Source organism: Eurosta solidaginis, chromosome 2 (assembly GCF_040869045.1).
Source record: "Eurosta solidaginis isolate ZX-2024a chromosome 2, ASM4086904v1, whole genome shotgun sequence".
NCBI classification, from domain to species: domain Eukaryota; kingdom Metazoa; phylum Arthropoda; class Insecta; order Diptera; family Tephritidae; genus Eurosta; species Eurosta solidaginis.
In genome coordinates, this window is record NC_090320.1 from 191,150,636 (window position 1) to 191,168,307 (window position 17,672).

Below are 17,672 nucleotides of genomic sequence, written 5' to 3' on the forward strand. Positions count from 1 at the left end.
TATGAAAAAAGGGAGTGCGAAAACTAGTTGGCTTGGACCTAATACCGAAGTGCTGTGGCCGTAAGGTTTTTTGATGTTAATAAATAACAAACTAGAACGTAGGGTGGGGCTTTCTTTCTCATTCATTTTTCTGCGATAAAAGGAGTTACAGCTGGGAAGAGCTAGAAATAAAAAATATGTCATCTTTATTAATTATTGGAGTTTACGAATGTAAGCAATTTTGGCTTTTCGTAACAAGTCACGCAGGTCATCCCTGTTCCGCAAAAATTGATGCCACTTGAAAGCACCAATGAAGATTAAGTCTTTCTTCACCTGCCTCACTTAGCTCAGTGAAGGTCTCCTTTACTCTGCTTCCAAATACGGCTATCGATAGGAATACTTTTTGGCCGGAGCGTCTTCGTCCGTTCACATAACAAGACCTAGCCAGCGAAACCTTTGGGCTTTTATTAGCTGCACAATGTTCATGCTATGGGGAGGGTTTACTGATGTTCACGGAGGGTTTAATGACGTTCAGGGAGGTGTTCCTGAAAATAAAACCATGTGTTGGTGACCCAAATAGCTTTTATGCGTCTCGGGAAATAGGAACATTGGAAATTTCCCTCCCACCGTTAATAGCAGAGGTTAAGTGTTGTGTAATGTGATAAAAAAAAAAAAATGAAACGATAACAAGTAACGAAGGCTAAGTTCGGGTGTAACCGAACATTACATACTCAGCTGAGAGCTTTCGAGACAAAATAAGGGAAAATCACCATGTATGAAAATGAACCTAGGGTAACCCTGGAATGTGTTTGTATGACATTGGTATCAAATGGTAGATATTAAAGAGTATTTTAAAAGGGAGTGGGCCATAGTTATATAGGTGGACGCCATTTCGGGATATCGCCATAAAGGTGGAACAGGGGTGACTCTAGAATGTGCTTTTACGATATGGGAATCAAATGAAAGGCGTTAATGAGTATTTAAAAGGTAGTGGGCCTTAGTTATATAGGTCGACGCCTTTTCGAGATATCGCCATAAAGGTGGACCAGGGGTGACTCTAGAATTTGTTTGTATGATATGGGTATCAAATGAAAGGTGTTAATGAGTATTTTTAAAGGGAGTGGACCTTAATTCTATAGGTGGACGCCTTTTCGAGATATCGCATAAAGGTGGACCAGGGGTGACTCTAGAATTTGTTTGTACGATATGGGTATCAAATGAAAGGTGTTAATGAGTATTTTTAAAGGGAGTGATCCTTAGTTCCATAGGTGGACGCCGTTTCGAGATATCGCTATAAAGGTGGACCAGGGGTGACTATAGAATGTGTTTGTACGATATGGGTATGAAATGAATGGTGTTAATGAGTATCTTAAAAGGGCGTAGCCTTAGTTCTATAGGTGGACGCCTTTTCGAGATATCGCATAAAGGTGGACCAGGGGTGACTCTAGAATTTGTTTGTACGATATGGGAATCAAATGAAAGGTGTTAATGAGTATTTTTAAAGGGAGTGGACCTTAATTCTATAGGTGGACGCCTTTTCGAGATATCGCATAAAGGTGGACCAGGGGTGACTCTAGAATTTGTTTGTACGATATGGGTATCAAATGAAAGGTGTTAAAATGGAGAGGGCATTAATTCTATAGGTGGACGCCTTTTCGAGATAACGCCATAAAGGTGGACCAGGGGGGACTCTATAATGTGTTTGTATGATATGGATATCAAATTAAGGGCACCAATTAGGGGTTTAAAAGGGAGTGGCCCTTAGTTTTATATGTGAAGGCGTTTTCGAGATATCGACCAAAATGTGGACCAGGGTGATCCAGAACATCATCTGTCGGGTACCGCTAATTTATTTATATATGTAATACCACGAACAGTATTCCTTCCAAGATTCGAAGGGCTTTTGATTTCGCACTGCAAAACTTTTTCATTTTCTTCTACTTCATATGGTAGGTGTCACACCCATTTTACCAAGTTTTTTTCTAAAGTTATATTTTGCGTCAATAAGCCAATCCAATTACCATGTTTCATCTCTTTTTTCATATTTGGTACAGAATTATGGAATTTTTTTCATTTTTCGTAATTTTCGATATCGGAAAATTGGGCGTGGTCATAGTCGGATTTCGGCCATATTTTATACCAAGATAAAGTGACTTCAGGTAAGTGCGTGAACTAAGTTTAGTTAAGATATATCGTTGTTTGTGCAAGTTATCGTGTTAACGGCCGAGCGGAAGGACAGACGGTCGACTGTGTATAAAAACTGGGCGTGGCTTCACCGATTTCACCCATTTTCACAGAAAACAGTTACCATCATAGATCCTATGCCCCTACCAAATTTCAGAAGGATTGGTAAATTTTTGTTCGACTTATGGCATTAAAAGTATTCTAGACAAACTAAATGAAAAAGGGCGGAGCCACGCCCATTTTGAATTTTTTTTTTTTTTATTTATATCATTACTGGAGTTGACTTTTGACATAATTTACTTATATATTGTAAAGATATTAAATTTTTTGTTAAAATATGACTTTCAATTTTTTTTTTTAAGGGGCGTGTTCGTCATCCGATTTTGCTAATTTTTATTTAGCACATATATAGTAATAGTAGTAACGTTTCTGCCAAATTTCATCATGATACCTTCAACGACTGCCAAATTACAGATTGCAAAACTTTTAAATTACCTTCTTTTAAAAGTGGGCGGTACCACGCCCGTTGTCCAAAATTTTACTAATTTTCTATTCTGCGTCATAAAGTCAACCGCCCTACCAAGTTTCATCGCTTTATCCGTCTTTGACAATGACTTATCGCATTTTTTCCGCTTTTCGAAATTTGTCGATATCGAAAAAGTGGGCTTGATTATAGTCCGATATCGTTCATTTTAAACAGCGATCTGAGATGAGTGCCCAGGAACCTACATACCAAATTTCATCAAGATACCTCTAAATTCACTCAAATTATCGTGTTAACGGACAGACGGACGGACGGGCGGACAAGGCTCAATCAAATTTTTTTTCGATACTGATGATTTTGATATATGGAAGTCTATATATATCTCGATTCCTTTATACCTGTACAACCAACCGTTTTCCCATCAAAGTTAATATACTCTGTGAGCTCTGCTCAGCTGAGTATAAAAACACTCTATTCAGAACCCACACACGTGGAAACCTTTTAGAAAAGAGGTACGGACTCTGCAAGCTCTAACCATCAATAAAGTCTTCAGCATTTACGCAGATGAGCGCGGCTTTGAAGTTTAGGGAGAGGCTTTACCGATTCCGATTTTCCGCTGGCAGAAGGAATGAATCTAGATGCAGCTTGCTGCCAATGACTTTCAACTGAAAACAAAGGTTCTCACTGAGCCGGGAGAAATGCTCGCAGCAGGCAGATCTTTCGGGCGCCCGTTCAAGCGCATGGCATTATTCATAAAATAAAATGATTTTTAGATAGGCCTTGCACCTCACTAAGGCAGCTTGTATAATGCATTATATTGGTGCTAACATTATTGTTGTACATTGTTGAGCCGGTGATTTACGTAACTAAATCCGCGTATTTTAGAACACGGTGGGCTAGGTCATACTTTTCAGGTACCCACGTAAACCATAACACATTGCGTCTGACCAAGAGACTTGGCGGCCACCGTGGTGTGATGGTAGCGTACTCCGCCTATCACACCGTATGCCCTGGGTTCAACTCCCGGGCAAAGCAACATCAAAATTTTATAAAATAAGATTTTTCAATTAGAAGAAAATTTTTCTAAGCGGGGTCGCCCCTCGGCAGTGTCTGGCAAGCGCTCCGATTGTATTTCTGCCGTGAAAAGCTCTCAGTGAAAACTCATCTGCCTTGCAGATGCCGTTCGGAGTCGGCCTAAAACATGTAGGTCCCGTCCGGCCAATTTGTAGGGAAAAATCAAGAGGAGCACGACGCAAATTGGAAGAGAAGCTCGGTCTTAGATCTCTTCGGAGGTTATCGCGCCCTACATTTATTTTTTTTTTTTAAGAGACTTTGGTTACTCTTATGGTATAAAGAACCCAGGAGGGCGAAGAGGTATCCTGATCATCTCGAGAAAAAAAGATCGAAAACTGAGGCACTGTCCACGAAAACCTGTTTCAATGATGAGTGAGAAGTAACAACTCTCTTCTGTTGTTGGGAGTACGGATGTAGTTGCGAGCTCTATGGACTCAATTATCTTTTTGCTCTTGCTACTGGGGTGCGGTATTGACATGCTGGTTTAAAGCCAACCTCTTGCGCCATGTTACTACTACTACTACTACGAACATAGATACTCCAGTGATCATTTGATGAGGGTTCCTGCGAATCGAGTACCTCGTCTATTGCTCGATTCGTCTCAAATTTTCACTCTAAGTGAATGAGACTTTAGGTAAACTATCATGACGCTAGATTTCAGATTCAGATCTGATTTCAGATCCAGAACTGATTCAGATCCAGTACTGAGTGCAAATGTTGAGCTTTCCCGTTTCCGTTCTCAAAACTAGGAAATGAGCACAAGGCATTGGTTAGTCAATCGGAAAGGAGTAAGGTGGTTGTAAAAATTTACCAAGCCTGCATGGAGTGCAAAGTTACCGATTGGAACAGTTTGAAGTTTGAAGCATAAAATGAATGTTCACAGTCTTGCTAGAAGTGTGTTCAACCCTATCCTGAACAGATATTAATATAAAGCAGTCCTCTTGGTAAATATTAGAAGACTTTACAACCTGTCTAGTAAATTCGCTTTTTCATTAGTTAATAATTATTGTACTGTTTGTACTGTAACATACTTATAGATATTGTCCTATGCGTTAAACGCTGACAAGGCACCAGCTCATGCTGTTTTTCTCCAGTATAAAATCCTCATTAAAGAGCAAACACACTTCCCCGACGCAAAATGCGTAAAATGAAATGCATTGCTATTTTCTTGTTCACTTTCAGTGCTCCCGATATGCTGACGATGCAGCTATGCCAGCTGCTTAACATAGGTTGTTTTTGTGTGTCAATCCGACGCCAGCTGCTCAGATATGCTGGCCCTTAAGAGACTGATCCGTCAGACAGCTGTTTGGTGGCATGCATTTGCTACTTACAGTAAATACAGCTTCATCTGCATGCGCAATTAGTTTGATGGGTTCTCGTCGAAACGCTTCTGCAATTGGTTGATGGACAGCTTCCACAGCAGAGGTGATACTACCTACCCTGCACTGCGGCGCCCCCTGTACACTGATTTCGTGGCCTCTTATAAACAATTGCCATATTTCAATCTCACAGGCGAAATTACAATTCGAAGAGGAGCTCCATTAAGTAACGTCCCTTTATGTATTTTCGCCAAAACTATTGGCCATATGAGTTTGTGTAACATTTTCAGATTATTTCCAATAAAAAAAACTATCCTGAACGTATAATAAATACCAGAAATGAATCCATTCTTCATATGTGATAAGCAGTCTTAGTTTGTCCTTTGTATATAGTAAACTAAAAAAACACAATAAAAAACTCTCAGCCACTGAGGAAATAATATTTATTTTTGATTTTTTGAATCTACATAAAAATTCATTTTTTATTATTCCGGCCATGTAAAGGCCATTATGTACAGATCAAATCATTTGAACCCTTTATGGCCGGTTGTGTTCGCAAGCAAAATAATGGTAAAGTTAAAAACTTAAAATATTTGAAAATTTTTGTATGTATGCGTGCTATGATTTTTGCCTTTCTGTGTCGTGTTTCGAGATTTGTATTGTATATATGTCTGCATGCATTTAGACGCGGCTGGAGTTAGCATGGGATTTCAAGCACCAATAAATTTAAAGAATTGTAAAAATTAATACATTAGGCCAGGGCGATTGGCCTTTTGTGTATATTGGTTTTTTGTGTATATTGAATCATCGAAATATTCACTGGGTTAAAAATAACATCACATACGCGTTAAGTAAGACGTTAGCAACCTTCACCAAACAACAACTTGTTTTGATATTTTCATTGAAGATACTGATAATCGGGAGCTTTGGCAGAAATGAATATTTCGTCATTGAGCAAAAATCCGCACAGTGGTCCCAATTAAAATTTTTGGCATAAATTAAACCAGAACAGGAAAAAGTTGGCAACGCCAAAAGCGATGGTATATGTAGGAATGAGAGTATTGAACCAATTGGACCACACCCACCGCCCAACACCCCCTTTTATAGTGCTTATGGAACATCAATTAACCATCTTAGAGGTGGGGCTAGATCAAGCTGTTGATTGATAAGGTGTCCAGGTTTGTGAAAATTAAGTAAAAGCTGTCTTAGGTTTTATGGAAAAATGCGTATATCGAAAAGGTTTTCCTAAGTGCAGTTCAATATCTGCCCATAATCTTTCTGGAATTTTAGTCTAATGTTCTAATACCCTATTCTTATCATGCACGTCTCTGGCTGGCAATTTATTGCCTCCAATCATATAAGACATATTTAGCACGAACTCCAAATGTCGAATCCACGTACAAAATGGACTCAAATCATACTGCAGGCGTTCATATGACTGTCTTTCGCAAATTCAACTTTGAGCGACCTAAAAAATCTAATTGATTGTGACGAGCGATTTATCCAGAATACTTTACCAGTACGATCCATAAGTTGCAATGGGCAAATTGTGACGAACACAGTTTTATCGAGCGAATTGGTTTCCTATCTTTGAAATATTTATTTATATGAGCTTTGCCAGGTGGAACTCTCAAAGTAGGTGGCAATTAGTTTAACATTATTAATTTCAGGAACTTGATCACAGACCTGGATTGTAAATATACTGTAACGCATTCTGAGGATTTCTGATATTTATGCACAGCTGCTAACGTTCGAATCGCTAAACTGTTGAATAAATCACTACAATATTCAGTATTGCAAACTGGTCTTTATTTAGTATACTTTTATTTATTTATTTATTTATTTAAAGTCGACACAAACCGAACACGGTCGACTAGTAAAGTATACAATTAGTACAAAAAGTATTATAACTTGAAAATTATAAAGGTTAACATTGAGTAAAAGTAAACTTATGCATTTAACAATTCAAATTGATCAGATCAGTCATTGTGAGGAGCTCAGAATGGAGCTTACGCGACGTGCTCATAAAGGAGCCGGATGTCCAGTAGGGGGATCACGTGAACTCGTGCCTGTTTTCTAAGGAAGAAATAAATGACGTAATAGTAATTAATATTCATACATATAATGGATAGAATTAGTAGAAAATGAATTCAATATATTAATGAATACAGTTAGTTACTACTAAGAGAGGAAATAACAGGTTTTTTAATGCAAAAAGCGAGTCCGAAACATCAAATGTGCTAGAGTGCGAGTTATAATTCTGACACAAACAGCGGAAGGGCTCATTTAATTCAAACTTTGTTGTACAATGTTTTAGGTAGAGAGGTTTAAAATGTCTTGAAGGCCGGGAAGGGACATTAGAGTTTACTTCGCTCAACAGAAATGAGCTAGAAACCGAACCATTTAATAAATTAATCATAAATACAATTCCAAGCATTTCCCTACGACTAGCAAGGGTGGGAAGATTAATAAGTTTCAGGCGGTTAGTATAAGGTGGCAGATTACACGTATAATCCTAACGGAAATCTCTTAAGGAGAAAAGTAAGAATTGTTTTTGGACTGATTCTAGCCGATCAATATGAACCTGGTAGCTCGGGTTGCAAATTATTGCACCATATTCTAATATCGGCCTGACTAATGTTGTACAAAGAGATTTAGTAACGTACGGGTCACTAAATTCTTTAGACCATCGCTTTATAAACGCTAGAACACCTCTAGCCTTATTAACAGTTGCAGTAATATGAAGGTTAAAGTTAAGTTTATTGTCGCTATTAACACCAAGGTCCATAAAACTGTATACCTGTTCAAGATTATAATTGTTAAGAGAGTAGGAAGCTGGCTGAAGTAATCTACGAGAAAAGCACATAAATTTGCATTTTTTAATTTTTCCAAAAGGAGCTTTTCGGCCGATAAATAAAAAGACAAAAACTTTTGTTTTTTCTTATTCTCCTACGCGTTTCGATGTTTTTTATAACATCTTCATCAGGGAGTCTGGTTTATTCTAATAAAACATAAAACGAAAAAACAAACATTAACAAGTAAGGAAGGCTAAGTTCGGGTGTAACCGAACATAACATACTCAGTTGAGAGCTATGGAGACAAAATAAGGAAAATCAATCTGGGGTAACCCTGGAATGTGGTTGTATAACATGTGTATCAAATGAAAGGTATTAAAGAGTATTTTAAGAGAGAGTAGGCCATAGTTCTATGGATGAACGCCATTTAGGGATATCGCCATTAAGGTAGACCAGGGCTGACTCTAGAATTTGTTTGTACGATATGGGTATCAAATGAAAGGTGTTACTGAGCATTTTAAGAGGGAGTGGGCCTTAGGTCTATCGGTGGACGCCTTTTCGAGATGTCCCCATTAAGGTGGACCAGGGGTGATTTTATAATGTGTTTGTACGATATGGGTATCAAATGAAAGCTGTTAATGAGTATTTTGAAAAGGAGTGATCCTTAGTTCCATAGGTGGACGCCGTTTCGAGATATCGCCATAAAGGTGGACCAGGGGTGTCTGTACGATATGTGCATCAAACGAAAGGTGTTACTGAGCATTTTAAGAGGGAGTGGGCATTAGGTCTATAGGTGGACGCCCTTTCGAGATATCGCCATTAGGGTGGGCCAGGGGTGACTCTAGAATGTGTTTGTACGATATGGGTATCAAATGAAAGGTGGTAATGAGTATTTTAAAAGGGAGTAATCCTTAGTTCTATAGGTGGACGCCTTTTCGAGATATCGCCATTAGGGTGGGCCAGGTGTGACTCTAGAATGTTTGTACGATATGGGTATCAAACGAAAGGTGTTACTGAGCATTTTAAGAGGGAGTGGGCATTAGGTCTATAGGTGGACGCCTTTTCGAGATATCGCCATTAGGGTGGGCCAGGGTGACTCTAGAATGTGTTTGTACGATATGGGTATCAAATGAAAGGTGGTAATGAGTATTTTAAAAGGGAGTAATCCTTAGTTCTATAGGTGGACGCCTTTTCGAGATATCGCCATTAGGGTGGGCCAGGTGTGACTCTAGAATGTTTGTACGATATGGGTATCAAACGAAAGGTGTTACTGAGCATTTTAAGAGGGAGTGGGCATTAGGTCTATAGGTGGACGCCTTTTCGAGATATCGCCATTAGGGTGGGACAGGGGTGACTCTAGAATGTTTGTACGATATGGGTATCAAACGAAAGGTGTTACTGAGCATTTTAAGAGGGAGTGGACATTAGGTCTATAGGTGGACGCCTTTTCGAGATATCGCCATTAGGGTGGGCCAGGGGTGACTCTAGAATGTTTGTACGATATGGGTATCAAACGAAAGGTGTTACTGAGCATTTTAAGAGGGAGTGGACATTAGGTCTATAGGTGGACGCCTTTTCGAGATATCGCCATTAGGGTGGGCCAGGGTGACTCTAGAATGTGTTTGTACGATATGGGTATCAAATGAAAGGTGGTAATGAGTATTTTAAAAGGGAGTAATCCTTAGTTCTATAGGTGGACGCCTTTTCGAGATATCGCCATTAGGGTGGGCCAGGTGCGACTCTAGAATGTTTGTACGATATGGGTATCAAACGAAAGGTGTTACTGAGCATTTTAAGAGGGAGTGGGCATTAGGTCTATAGGTGGACGCCTTTTCGAGATATCGCCATTAGGGTGGGACAGGGGTGACTCTAGAATGTTTGTACGATATGGGTATCAAACGAAAGGTGTTACTGAGCATTTTAAGAGGGAGTGGACATTAGGTCTATAGGTGGACGCCTTTTCGAGATATCGCCATTAGGGTGGGCCAGGGGTGACTCTAGAATGTTTGTACGATATGGGTATCAAACGAAAGGTGTTACTGAGCATTTTAAGAGGGAGTGGACATTAGGTCTATCGGTGGACGCCTTTTCGAGATGTCCCCATTAAGGTGGACCAGGGGTGATTTTATAATGTGTTTGTACGATATGGGTATCAAATGAAAGCTGTTAATGAGTATTTTGAAAAGGAGTGATCCTTAGTTCCATAGGTGGACGCCGTTTCGAGATATCGCCATAAAGGTGGACCAGGGGTGTCTGTACGATATGTGCATCAAACGAAAGGTGTTACTGAGCATTTTAAGAGGGAGTGGGCATTAGGTCTATAGGTGGACGCCTTTTCGAGATATCGCCATTAGGGTGGGCCAGGGTGACTCTAGAATGTGTTTGTACGATATGGGTATCAAATGAAAGGTGGTAATGAGTATTTTAAAAGGGAGTAATCCTTAGTTCTATAGGTGGACGCCTTTTCGAGATATCGCCATTAGGGTGGGCCAGGTGTGACTCTAGAATGTTTGTACGATATGGGTATCAAACGAAAGGTGTTACTGAGCATTTTAAGAGGGAGTGGGCATTAGGTCTATAGGTGGACGCCTTTTCGAGATATCGCCATTAGGGTGGGACAGGGGTGACTCTAGAATGTTTGTACGATATGGGTATCAAACGAAAGGTGTTACTGAGCATTTTAAGAGGGAGTGGACATTAGGTCTATAGGTGGACGCCTTTTCGAGATATCGCCATTAGGGTGGGCCAGGGGTGACTCTAGAATGTTTGTACGATATGGGTATCAAACGAAAGGTGTTACTGAGCATTTTAAGAGGGAGTGGACATTAGGTCTATAGGTGGACGCCTTTTCGAGATATCGCCATTAGGGTGGGCCAGGGTGACTCTAGAATGTGTTTGTACGATATGGGTATCAAATGAAAGGTGGTAATGAGTATTTTAAAAGGGAGTAATCCTTAGTTCTATAGGTGGACGCCTTTTCGAAATATCGCCATTAGGGTGGGCCAGGTGTGACTCTAGAATGTTTGTACGATATGGGTATCAAACGAAAGCTGTTACTGAGCATTTTAAGAGGGAGTGGGCATTAGGTCTACAGGTGGACGCCTTTTCGAGATATCGCTATTAGGGTGGGCCAGGGGTGACTCTAGAATGTTTGTACGATATGGGTATCAAACGAAAGGTGTTACTGAGCATTTTAAGAGGGAGTGGACACTAGGTCTATAGGTGGACGCCTTTTCGAGATATCGCCATTAGGGTGGGCCAGGGGTGACTCTAGAATGTTTGTACGGTATGGGTATCAAACGAAAAGTGTTACTGAGCATTTTAAGAGGGAGTGGGCATTAGGTCTATAGGTGGACGCCTTTTCGAGATATCGCCATTAGGGTGGGCCAGGGGTGACTCTAGAATGTGTTTGTACGATATGGGTATCAAATGAAAGGTGGTAATGAGTATTTTAAAAGGGAGTAATCCTTAGTTCTATAGGTGGACGCCTTTTCGAGATATCGCCATAAAGCTGGACCAAGGGTGACTCTAGAATGTTTGTACGGTATGGGTATCAAACGAAAGGTGTTACTGAGCATTTTAAGAGGGAGTGGGCATTAGGTCTATAGGTGGACGCCTTTTCGAGATATCGCCATTAGGGTGGGACAGGGGTGACTCTGGTATGTTTTTGTACTATATGGATATCAAATTAAAGGTATTAATGAGGGTTTTAAAAGCGAGTGGCCCTTAGATGTATATGTGAAGGCGTTCTCGCGATATCGACCAAAATGTGGACCAGGTGATCCAGAAAATCATCTGTCGGGTACTGCTAATTTATTTATATATGCAATACCACTAACAGTATTCCTGCCAAGATTCCAAGGGTTGTTGATTTCGCCTTGTAGAACTTTTTCATTTTCTTCTACTTAATATGGTAGGTGTCACACCCATTTTACAAAGGTTTTTCCAAAGTTATATTTTGCGTCAATAAACCAATCCAGTTACCATGTTTCATCCCTTTTTTCGTGTTTGGTATAGAATTATGGCATTTTTTTCATTTTTCGTAATTTTCGATATCGATAAAGTGGGCGTGGTTATGGTCAGATTTCGCCCATTTTTTATACCAAGAAAAAGTGAGCTCAGGTAAGTACGTGGGCTAAGTTTAGTAAAGATATATCGGATTTTGCTCAAGTTATTGTGTTAATGGCCGAGCGGAAGGACAGACGGTGGACTGTGTATAAAAACTGGGCGTGGCTTCCACCGATTTCGCCCATTTTCACAGAGAACAGTTACCGTCATAGAATCTATGCTCCTACCAAATTTGAGAAGGATTGGTAAATTTTTGTTCGACTTATGGCAATAAAAGTATTCTAGACAAACTAAATGAAAATGGGCGGAGCCACGCCCATTTTGAAATTTTCTTTTATTTTTGTATTTTGTTGCATCATATCATTACTGGAGTTGAATTTTGACTTAATTTACTTATATACATTAAAGATATTAAATTTTTTGTTAAAATTTGAATTTAAAAAAATTTTTTTTTAAAAAGTGGGCGTGTTCTTCATCCAATTTTGCTAATTTTTATTTAGCACATATAGAGTAATAGTAGTAACGTTCCTGCCAAATTTCATCATGATATCTTCAACGACTGCCAAATTACAGCTTGCAAAACTTTTAAATTACCTTCTTGTAAAAGTGGGCGGTGCCACGCCCATTGTCCAAAATCTTACTAATTTTCTATTCTGCGTCATAAGTTCAACCCATCTACCAAGTTTCGTCGCTTTATCTGTCTCTTGTAATGAGTTATCGCACTTTTTCGGTTTTTCGAAATTTTCGATATCGAAAAAGTGGGCGTGGTTATAGTCCGATATCGTTCATTTTAAATAGCGATCTGAGATGAGTGCTCAGGAACCTACATACCAAATTTCATCAAGATACCTCAAAATTTACTCAAGTTATCGTGTTAACGGACGGACGGACGGACGGACGGACGGACGGACATGGCTCAATCAAATTTTTTTTCGATCCTGATTATTTTGATATATGGAAGTCTATATCTATCTCGATTCCTTTATATATGTACAACCAACCGTTATCCAATCAAACTTAATATACTCTGTGAGCTCTGCTCAACTGAGTATAAAAATTATGCCTTTTTGTTAAAATTTTCATCAAACGATTTTCCTTTCACATGAACTAAATATGTACTCTGCGTTTGGTTATGTACATACATATTCGCAATAAGGGGAAACCCTCAATATTGCAGTCAGTGTTGCCAAGGGGACTCAAAAAGGTTTTTAATGATTTGTGAATCTTCGGAGTTTTTCAAATTTTGCTGATTTATGAATCGTGTAAAAGCGAAATCGTGTAAAACAAGTACCGTGTAAATCGGGGGATAGGTGTACTGTACAGTATTTTCGCCCACATAAATACGTACATATGTACACACGTATAAATCAACCTGTAACGGTAAAGTATATCTTTTTCACGAATTAAAAACTACATATGTATGTCGTTATCTCCTTAAAAGTGTTACTGGGAAGTATTTAAACTTAATTTGCATTTTAAGCCGTCACTCTACTTGCATTTGCTTTCCGCCAATATACCCTTGGCAGATGGCAATAGTCGCGTTGACAGTAAAAATAAAATTTATGTGTCATATTAAGCATGGCGGACATACCTATAAACACATGCGTAAGTATGCATTAAGTATTATAGTTCTCGTTAGCACTGTACCAATATATACAGGGTGTTTCATTCGGTTATTTCTTCTTAAAAAATATAGTGTTTCTGCATATATACGTATATTCTATAAATTTTTGGAAATTACAAGTAAGTACTCCCAAAATTTAAAAGTCGGCTGGCCATTTATGAGTCGTCGTGGATATCCACTCGTCTAAGATGTTAATGACGGTTTCCGTTTTTATCCCATGAGATATTTTGTCGATATATGGTAAAAAAACAGAATATACATATGTATGTAGTACATTCTCTCTAGGGAAGTCCGAAACATAAGTTGAATCATGATACAAGAAAGCAAGGTTAATCCACTTTCACTTATTGACATAAACTGTCCTCAAACTTCACCTCACATGTCCTGTTTTTGAAAGTTTGGGAAAACTTCCTTTATATATTTAAAGGTGATAGTTCATACTTTGTCTATTGTTTCGTTAGACACCTGCCCAAAAACTGGAATCTTTGGGTCACCACAATATAGATAATCCATCATTTCGTAGCCACATCGTTACTTGCTGCGACACTGCCACTGTTATTTTGCAAGTTATGGTACACCCAAGAAAGCGTTCGATCTGTCAAATAGCAACGTATAACTTGCCACCCTGTTTGCGCTCTTAAATGATTTACAACTAATGCGGCAGTTACCCACCGACGTGTGCCGTACGTACGGACGTTTGTCGTACGAAGCACGTTTGACGGAACTCTCAAGCCCGTAGGAATCAATGTGTGCGTCTGTGTACATGTACATAACATATTTGTGTGTGTATTGTTTACAACAAAGCACTGTTGCCATTGGCCAGTTTGCATGCATGCTTATGGAAACATCAACTTTTTCCAATTTAATTTTTGATATTGTAAAAGGCCGGAATACATATTAAATAAGTATAAATAGATTACATATTTATAATCAGCACTTTTACATAATTATTTCGAATTATTTTCACAATTTTTCAAACTTTAATTAGGTGTTTTTGCATAAAATTGCAAACGGTCAAAAATTAGCGCACAAAAGTTTACTAGGCAACTCTGTCTAGTGAGAGAGCGATCAGCTGACACGTTCGTACGGAAAAAATCCAAATTGTTTTGATTTCTACGTTCCGGGCTACGTACGTACGGGCGTTGCACGTCGGTGAGTTTTCGTTTACATTGTACACTCATAAGATAGGTCGTGTCAGCTGACACGTTTTTGGTACGTACGTTCGTGAGTAACTGCCGCATAAGCCGGGAGGCAAATGAAGAAGAACGTGACTGTTATATATGCAAACTACAAACGAATTTATCATAATTTCACGCTGAAGAAGACACAAAGATTGCATGTAGCCAATATCCAGAGCCAAGCGAAAATCAGTGATTTTGAAGAGCAAAATGAGCAGCCGGGTGCGGCTGCAACAATAAACAACTGAAATAATAAGTAGCAACAGTAGCAGTTGTAATAATAATGTTGTAGCTAAGTATGTATGTTCGTATGTAACTACGGAGTTCTTTGTATGAGCGTAGCAATCAGTGCTGACAGCGGATGTGATGCAATGACTATACGATTTTACAGTATGATGATTGTTGTTGCTTTTTTATATCCTGTTGATATTTTTACTGTAAGTATTGCTGCTGCTTCTCCTTTGTTGTAGTTCTAAATGTGAATGTTGCTGGAATCTTAATTTATTGTGACTGCGAATGATTCGCCACTCACTCATTTGAGTTATTTATGGGCAACAAGGATTGCTATTTATTGTTAACTGTTTACGTAACATCGATGACGGCATTTTTAAAGGACAAAAATAGTCAACGCCACAGCGGCATTATTGGTGCTGATATAGCGGATATAACAATTAGATAACGTTAATAAAAAATTCTTGAAAACGGAAGGTATTGAATTGAGATCGTTATTTAACAATTTTTAATTATATGTATTTTTACTATTCAACGTATATGGTAATGGCATTTAAGACTTCAAAGTTGGTACCATGGGGAGCAGATATACATGCCGACGGAGCTAGCTCAGTTTCTGCTCATTTGTTATAGACCCTTCGGGAGCATTGTGGTAGCTGTCGTTGAGGAACTGCGGCAGAATTGTATTGTAACCGGGTGTCCTGACCCACAGAGTGGAAGAAGTAAGCGGGTCCTGGGTGCTATACAAACGCTGCTTTGACCCGTTTGCATTGGTGCATCGTGAGGTTGGTCCGATGATGGCAGGTACTTACGTTAACTTAATAATTTTCATCCCTAGTCTTTCAATTTGTATTTGTTGAGTGGTTAAAATCATAAAGGAAAGATTGAAACCGACTCATAGGAACCGTAGCTGAAACTGGACGGCGTTGTTGTTGTTGTAGCAGTGTCTGTCCCCATCCAATAGGTGCGACTACTTACAAATTGTCATCAATATCCTCTAACGGGAGTTCAAAGAAATTTGCAGCTTCAGAGCGGTGCTAGAGGCGTTCGTTCCACATTCCAATTGAAAAGATGGTTGGTGTCATTTGGGGACACGTTGCAAGCAGGACATACATTATGTACATATGTCGTGGTTGATTCTGTATACGTACTTTTGAAAATAGGCACAAACTCGTCAATAATAGTCTTTTCGTTTTCAAGAAATAGTCTCACAAATGATCCTAATATTAGACGGACACTTGTATGTTTCACACGTAGTTGTCAATACAAAATTTTTGTTACGGACATAAAGTGTGCCTATTTGTGGTATATCGTTAGCTTAATGTGAAATTGTGCTGAGTCAACTTTTACGAATTTTACAGGAGACGAAAAAAACTGAATAATTTTTGAAATACCCTTCTTTTTTCAAAACTGGGAATGAGGATACCTTAATTGCAATGCTTTTGAGTGTAAAAGCTTTGAAAAAGATAAATAAAAATCATTTATGCCAACCCAGCAGCTATTTTATGACTTGGCACAATTTCCGCACTCAAAACAAATTTTTTCTCCTGACTTAGCACTTTTTACTCAATATGTTCTCCCATCACTCCTCCCATTTAATGATTGAAATATAACTCCAAAACTATATATTTGACAAAAAATACTATTTATTTGTCAAACTATTTCTAACGGTTCTGATCTGGACTCTTTTGGCGGATGGTGCGCAGACAATACTTTATTTTTTAAATTCAAACAAATGCTGTGTTGTGTCTTACTCCAAAAAAACTGCCACATTTGTCTACAAACTAAATGCTAAATCTCCTAATCGTTGTCAAGAGAGTAAATACTTGGGTGTATATTTTGACTCCAAACTCTCTTTTGCTAGTCACATTGACTTCATTGTTTCAAAATTTGTTGCAATGGCTGGGTTCAGTAGACGTAACACTAGTGACCTTAAGGACCCTATTACGTTGAAGGAACTTTATATATCCTTGGTCAGAAGTGGTCTTGAATATTGTTCAATAATATGGAATCCTTTCTATGAATCTAACTCATATAAAATTGAGGTAGTTCAACAATTTTTTACAAATATTGCTTTACGTATGCTTCACTGGCCAGACGGCCTCCCATCACATACCAGCAGGCGCAAGTTGCTTGGCCTTCAGGCTTTGCATGACAGAATAACTTTAATTTCACGCATGCTTTCCTATAATGTAATAAACTTTAGCACGAAATGTTCTGATTTATCTAATTTGTTCATTCCATATATTCCACTGCGTGATCTTCGGCATAATAGATTACACAGGCCGACAGCATCTCAGACTCAGGAATCGGACTATATATCTTCGAAGGATTTTGATGCGATGAATCGAAATCTGGCCACAGAATTGCTCTATCAGCTCTGGATTTCGAGATATCCTAACCTAAAAGTGCAAAAACACCGTTTTTGCCCATATTTGAGGTTATGCAGCCTTGCAGATGTTTTCTTTCACCAAAATTAAAGGACGACATCTTTGAACACAAGTCTTATTCTTTCAAATGGCGTTGAGTTTGCTCAAATATAATTTGTTTTCGCTGAAATATCGTATTTTGAAATGTTGTGGTGTAGTAGGAGTGGTTTCTAAGGGTTGGGGGATACGGAAGTTGATGGCTTACCAGTTAAGTTGGTTAGCCCACTTGTGGTGTGAGATATCTAGATAAATAAGACTTATTTTAGCCTGCTTGCGGTATGATAGGGATTGTTTCTAGGGGTTAGGG

The 17,672-nt window shown here is 38.8% G+C and overlaps 1 protein-coding gene across 8 annotated transcripts in view; it reads left to right on the top strand.

The window, feature by feature from the left end:
- The window catches only part of LOC137240422 (zwei Ig domain protein zig-8-like), a 467,000-nt gene that overhangs the window by 171,390 nt on the left and 277,938 nt on the right, over positions 1-17,672 (top strand). For 2 of the 8 annotated variants that reach the window (XM_067766661.1, XM_067766662.1), the window contains exon 2: positions 2,034-2,138. The exons of the other annotated variants lie outside the window; for them this stretch is intronic. The gene's annotated coding sequence lies outside the window, so the exon portion shown is untranslated. The remainder of the gene's footprint in view (positions 1-2,033; positions 2,139-17,672) is intronic. 8 annotated transcript variants of the gene reach the window in all.